We start from the raw sequence: 6,927 nt of genomic DNA on the forward strand, positions 1-6,927 counted from the left end.
CACACGCACACACACCGATAAGCCTCGTTCCTGCGCACTCAACTTTTACATTTAGTGATGATAAAAATAAGAATAAATTTGATACAATTCTAAAATGATTACATGAAAAACTTAGTCAGAACAGTAGTAGTAGTAGTAGTAGTAGTAGTAGTAGTGGTGATATTGGTGATAGTAGTAGTAGTAGTAGTAGTAGTAGTAGTAGTAGTAGTAGTAGTAGTAGTAGTAGTAGTAGTAGTAGTAGTAGTAGTAGTAGTAGTAGTAGTAATGAGAGAGAGAGAGAGAGAGAGAGAGAGAGAGAGAGAGAGAGAGAGAGAGAGAGAGAGAGAGAGAGAGAGAGAATCAGGTTACGCTGTTTCTTCATTTTTGTTCAATTAAAGTTTTTGTGAATGAAGTAACTAGTCTCTCTCTCTCTCTCTCTCTCTCTCTCTCTCTCTCTCACATTGATTCACACCTCTGTTTACTTAAAGAGAGAGAGAGAGAGAGAGAGAGAGAGAGAGAGAGAGAGAAAGTAAACACAGGGAAAATAAAGAAAAGAGCTTAAATAAATAGAGGTGCGAATCAGAGAGAGAGAGAGAGAGAGAGAGAGAGAGAGAGAGAGAGCGAGGATGGCGGGGGGGTGGGGATAGCATTAAACAAAATCTGGATATATACTAATGTCAAGTACAGCAGCAGGAACACACACACACACACACACACACACACACACACACACACATCTATTTTTACGAGACGAGAGGTTGCGGGGACATAAATATTAATGAGCGATCAATGGCGAGTTCCAATACTGTCCCTGGTGTGTCTGGTATTAACATTATTACTATTTTTATTATTATCATTATTACTATCATTATTATTATTATTATTATTATTATTATTATTATTATTATTATTATTATTATTATTATTACTATTATTATCATTATTATCATTATCATTATTATTATTATTACTATTTTTATTATTATTAGCTCTCTTGTGACCGATTTCTTACTCTCTTTCTTTCTTTCTCTCTTTCTTTCTTTTTCTTTGCATATTCTCTAAGTGTGAAAATGTAGGAAGGAAAAAAAGTAGAGAGAGAGAGAAGGGTGGGAAGGGAGAAGGAAGGGAAAGAAGAGAAAGGAGAGATAGATGATGAAGAAAGGAGGAGGAAGGAGGAGGGGAAAGGAGGAGGAGGTAGATGGAAAGGAGAGGAAAAGGAAGAAGGAAGGGAGGAAGAGAGGGAGGTAAAGAGGGAAAGGAAAAGGAAGAAGGGGAAAAGGAGGAGGAAGTGGTACAAGGAAGGGATAGGAGGAGGAGGAGGAGGAGGAGGTAGAAGGAAGGAAAAGGAGGAGGAAGAAGAAAAAGAAGGAAGGGATAGAGGAGAAGGAGAAGTAGAAGGAAGGGGAAGGAGAGGAGGAGATAAGGAAGGGAAGGAAACGAGGAGGAGGAAGAAGGAAAGGAAAAGGAGGAGGAGGAGAAGGAAAGAAGGAAAGAAGGAGGATGAGGTAGAAGAAGAAAGGAGAAGAATAGATAAATAAACAAAACTCGCTAAACATTTGAGAAAAGAAGAAAGAAAAAAGAAAGAAAGAAAGAAAATACAAAAATAACACTCTCTTTTCCTTCTTTTGTTCGTCTTTATTCCCTCTTCCTCTTCCTCTTCCTTTCGTCATTCTAAGTTTCCTCTTGTTCCCCTTTTTATCTCCCTGTCTGGCATTCTCTATTTATTCATTACTCTTTGTCTTAAAACAGCTTTACTCCTTACCTTATCTTATCTCCTTCCTTCCCATTCCTTCTTCATCCATTATTTTGTTCCTTTCCTCCTTCCTTCCATATTTCTTCTCTTTTCCTTCATTATTTTGTTCCTTTCCTCCTTCTTCCCATTTTTTCTTTCATTCATTATTTTGTTCCTTTCCTCCTTCCATTCCTCCTTCCTCCCATTTCTTTCTCCTTTCATTATTTAGTCCCTCTTCTCCTATTTCTTCTCCCATCCATTATTTTGTTCCCTCCACCCATTTATTCTCCTTTTTTCCATTTATTTTGCTACAGTCTCATTCTTCACATCCACACATCACCATCTCCTCTTCCTCCTCCTTCTCTTCTCTTCCTCCTCCACCTGCAAAGAAGAGACGAAACGAGTGAGATTTCTGACGAGCGTAGAAGACAAGATGGATGGATCGATTGTTGTTGTTATTGTTGTTATTGTTCCCGCATTTTGTAAACAGGGCCACTGACACTTCATTGTTAAGAATATATATACCTGCATCTTTAAATATTGTAAGTTACCTAAATACAGTTCATTATTAACCCCTTCAGTACCAGGATGTGTTTTCTCATTCATTCTTCTTATTATTTTGCAATTTCATACTGCTTCAGAAACGTGTGTTGGGATTAGAATGGTAAAGACTTTGTTCATTAATCTTCTGCCCTCCATAGATCTTTTCTAATGCAAGTAAGATCGTTTACTTACACCCAAACTCAAGGTAAAAATGTGTCCCAGTACTGAAGGAGTAGCAGTGGTTTCTGATTAAGCTACTTTGTCAAATGGTCAGGATATCAATAGTATGGTATACAGTTTAGCTCAAATATGCCTTTTTTTTTTACTTTTTTATTATACAAAGTGGACTTTTCACGGGAATTTCTGGGCTAAAAGGGATACTATTTTGTGGTACCTCCTATCTCAAAGCCCACCCGCTAGGAAACCGTTGCCCCGAGTGAGGAAGCCCAACCTACACTCGGACCGTGGACAGGATTCGAACCCGTGCACTTGGAGACCCCTCGGACCTCAAAGCACGCACGGTTCCACTGTACCACGGCGGCCTCCTGTCACACTTCTAAACCCCCAACACTTAGTAACTTTATTCACACACTGAGGGTTAATGTAAACTAAATAGCTAGTGTCGATTCAGTCCCAGGTCACCAGTGCAGTTCAGGCTGACTTCTGGAGCAAGAGAAACTCCCAACACCTCTTGCCACACCTGAGCCTTAACACTCCACTCAGCCACACGTTACCAGGGCAGTTCAGGCTAACATGGGCAGCAAGGTCACACACACACAGAAATAAAGGACCTTCCCTATGAAGAAAGACTAAAGGAAATGGAACTACAAACTTTAAAGGATAGACAGGAGAGAGAGATCTAGTAATAGTGTATAAGATAGTGAACTGTATGGAAAAAATAGATAGACAAGACCTGGTATCACTGATTTAAGATGGAGATAGACAGACAAGAGGACACTCCAAGATCAGGAAAAGTCAGTATTTGAGGAATATTAGGAAGTTTAATTTTCCACACAGGACGGTGGACATCTGGAACAGCTTGAATGAAGAGACTGTAGCAGCAGAAAGTGTGCACAAATCTAAGGAAAAGTTGGATAAAATTAGATATAGAGACAGGTCACTAGGAGCCCCACTTGAACCCTGCAATATACAACTAGGTAAAGATACACACACACACACACACACACGATAATGAAACAAACAGGACCAAGTAATGAAAAAAGTCTAAGAGAAAATAGTATCATTTATTTCAAGTCTCCACTTCCCCACTGTATTCCCAGACAAGACACTGCCTGGGCCCCCTGCTGGTCTTCGCACTCCCAAAACACCAATGAACACTGATATTTAGTAGTACACTGTTGAAGCTTGACGGTGAGCAAAGCAACAATCACGGTAGTAGTGTAGTGTACGGTAGTAACAGTACCTCACCTCACCCACCAGCATGCCACCCACCCCCACCCATCCTGTATTCTGAAATGCTCTTCTCTCTCACCATCACTGCTTTCCAAAGGCTCCTGTTGAAGTTACTCATAGTATGATGGGTTTACATATTCATTCTGCTTATCATTCTCATTTTTATACAGCTTCAGAAACTTATGTAGGTGATTAAAATAGTGTAGATTGTGGCCATTAATCTTCTGACCTCCATAGACCCTTGGTGATGTCAATAAAATGGTCTAATCGTACACAAATCTTCAGGCAAAAATGTGTCCCAGTACTGAAGGACAGGTATTTTTCGTTTCAAGTGAAGGACTGGTAAGATTTTTAGTTTAAGGGGAAAAACTGCCCTGAAAAGCTGGCTAGTCGTCTCTGTGGCCTTTGAAAAATAACCATGGTGAGAGAGCAAGGCATTTCTGAACACAGGAGATGGTATATGAATTACATTACTTGGCATTAGAAGGGAGGTAAGAAATGCATGGTACCTCACCCACACACCCACAAGCAGCTACCACCCACCACCCACACATAGGTAGGTAGGTGGATGGCATGGGTGGCATCAGCAGGGAGGCAAAACGGTACTCTTCGGTTCTCCAATAAGCAAGTACACGTATCTGAGCTCAGCAGGACAAGGGTCTGGAACAAGGTGACCTCAGCAATGACGCACAGTGATGGCAACCCCTAAGACGATGCAACAGTGGTCAGCAGTCGATAGTCAGCACATTTTTAGAAGTATTTGGATAGTATTGGGTGGTATTTGGTGATGGTCAACCCTTAACACCAATGACAAAGTTGGATAAAGTTGGATAAGGTTGGATAATCGCTCGGAAAAACTGGAAAAAGGTCAAAACGCGATGCAGCCTCACGCACAAACGCACACATACACACACACACACACACACACTGCACTTCCTCGATACAAGGTGACACAACCACATTTTTCTATTTTTTTTTTTTGTCTCACTTTACAACAACCACCAGTTACGATTTAATATTCTCTTTTTTTTTTTTTTCTCAATTTCAAACCCTTAGCTACCAATTTCCTGTCACCAAAAAGGGCTTCACCAATAACACTATTCACCATTCACACACCTTGTCTGTTTCTGCAATACTCGTTTCCTCTCACTATCTTTCCCTCACTCGACAGTAGTAGTAATAATAATAATAATAATAATAATAATAATAATAATAATAATAATAATAATAATAATAATAATAATAATAATAACAATAATCACCTTTTTCCTTCAATCAATAACAATAATAATGATGATAATGATAATAATAATAATAACAGGAATGGTCATCTTTTTCCCTCACTCGACAATAATAATAATAATAATAATAATAATAATAATAATAATAATAATAAGTAATAATAATAATAATAATGATAACCTTGCAGTGTGAGGAATCAATAAACAAAATCACAAACCAATCGTTACAATGGATTCGTCTTAATAAATTACAATGAATGGCACGGAATAATTAGATTTTCAGACAACTAATCCTTTCACCAGAGCAGTAGTCACCAATCCTCACCAACAACAACACTTCTGAGCACGACGGATATCTCAAAACACAGAGTTGAAAAGAAGATAAACAAACCAAATGGGGAAAAGAAACGTACAAACTGCATTGTTTCAAAGATCAAGTGGCAGAGATTTTAGACACAGAATAGAAAGGAAGGAAAACAAGATGAAAATAAGGAAAAAAAAAAAAAAGGTACAAACTGGAAATATTTTAAAGACCATATGACATATTTCTAAACAGGAGAAAAAAAATGGAGGAAAAAGAAGGAAAACAAGATGAAAATAAGGGAAAAAAAAGGTACGAACTGGAAATATTTCAAAGACTAAACGACATATTTCTAAACAGGAGAAAAGAAGGAAAAAGTGAAAATAAGGAAAAAAAAAGGTACAAACTGAATATTTCAAAGACCATATGACATATTTCTAAACAGGAGAAAAAAAAAAAAAATGGACGATAAAGAAGGAAAACAAGATGAAATAAAGGAAAAAAAAAGGTACAAACTGAATATTTCAAAGACCAAACGACATATTTAAACACAAAGAGAGTAAGAAGGAGACAGTCTGAAACCATAAAAGGGGCACAAACGCATAAATTGCATCATTTCACAGGAAGCTTGTAAGGGAAAAAAAAAAAACGTACAAACCACAACATTTCAAAGGCCAAACAACATACAGACAAACCCCGCACAACGAACATTTACACAACGAATTTCCACCACAACGAAAGTTTTGTTTTATTATCCTTAACTCACAGAATGAACACCAAACCCCGCTATAACAAAATTTTTACTGAGGAAACACAATGAGAGTTAAAAAAGAAGAAAATATGGAAGTAAATAAGGAAACAAATTAACTTTATCCGAACGTAGGAATTAGTTCATTTCAGACAAGATCAAAACGGATATTTCTAAAGACAAAGAGAGAAAAAAAGAAGTAAATATGGAAACAAATCCACTTTGGGCCGCCGTGGTACAGTGGAACCATGCATGCTTTGGGGTCCGAGGGGTCTCCAAGTGCATGGGTTCGAATCCTGTCCACGGTCCGAGTGAAGGCTGGGCTTCCTCACTCGGGGCAACGGTTTCCTAGCGGGTGGGCTTTGAGATAGGAGGTACCACTAAAAGTACCTCCTTTAGCCCAGAAATTCCCGTGAAAAGCCCAAATGATAAAAAAAAAAAATAAATAAATAAGGGAAAAATTAACATTATCCGAAGACACAAACTCCTTCATTTCAGACGAGACCAAAACAATGGATATTTCTAAACACAGAGCTAAAAAAGGAAAAAACTGGAAATGAACCGAGGAAAACAACGTACAAACTCCATAATTTCAAACAAGGCCATGGCAAACAAGATATTCAACACACGAGTTTTATCAATTCAATAGCCATAATGGTCAATGTTCTTCGTTCTTCCCTTAAAAGCTCCACAAACCATTTTTTTCACCAATGTCTCTCTTACATCAGAAAATACATAAATAAAATGATTATAATAAAATACTCCTTTGGTGATGACGAAGGAGAAGAGGAAAGGAGAGGATAAAAGAGAATATAACGAGGAGGAAGAGGAAAGGAGAGGATAAAAGAGAATATGACAAGGAGGAAGAGGAAAGGAAGGCAGAAGAGAATATAACAAGGAGAAAGAGGAAAAGAAGGCAAAAGAAAGAAGATAATGAAAGAGAAGATAGGAGAGAGAGGTAAATGATGGA

The sequence above is a fragment of the Portunus trituberculatus genome, chromosome 34 (assembly GCF_017591435.1).
Source record: "Portunus trituberculatus isolate SZX2019 chromosome 34, ASM1759143v1, whole genome shotgun sequence".
Classification (NCBI taxonomy): domain Eukaryota; kingdom Metazoa; phylum Arthropoda; class Malacostraca; order Decapoda; family Portunidae; genus Portunus; species Portunus trituberculatus.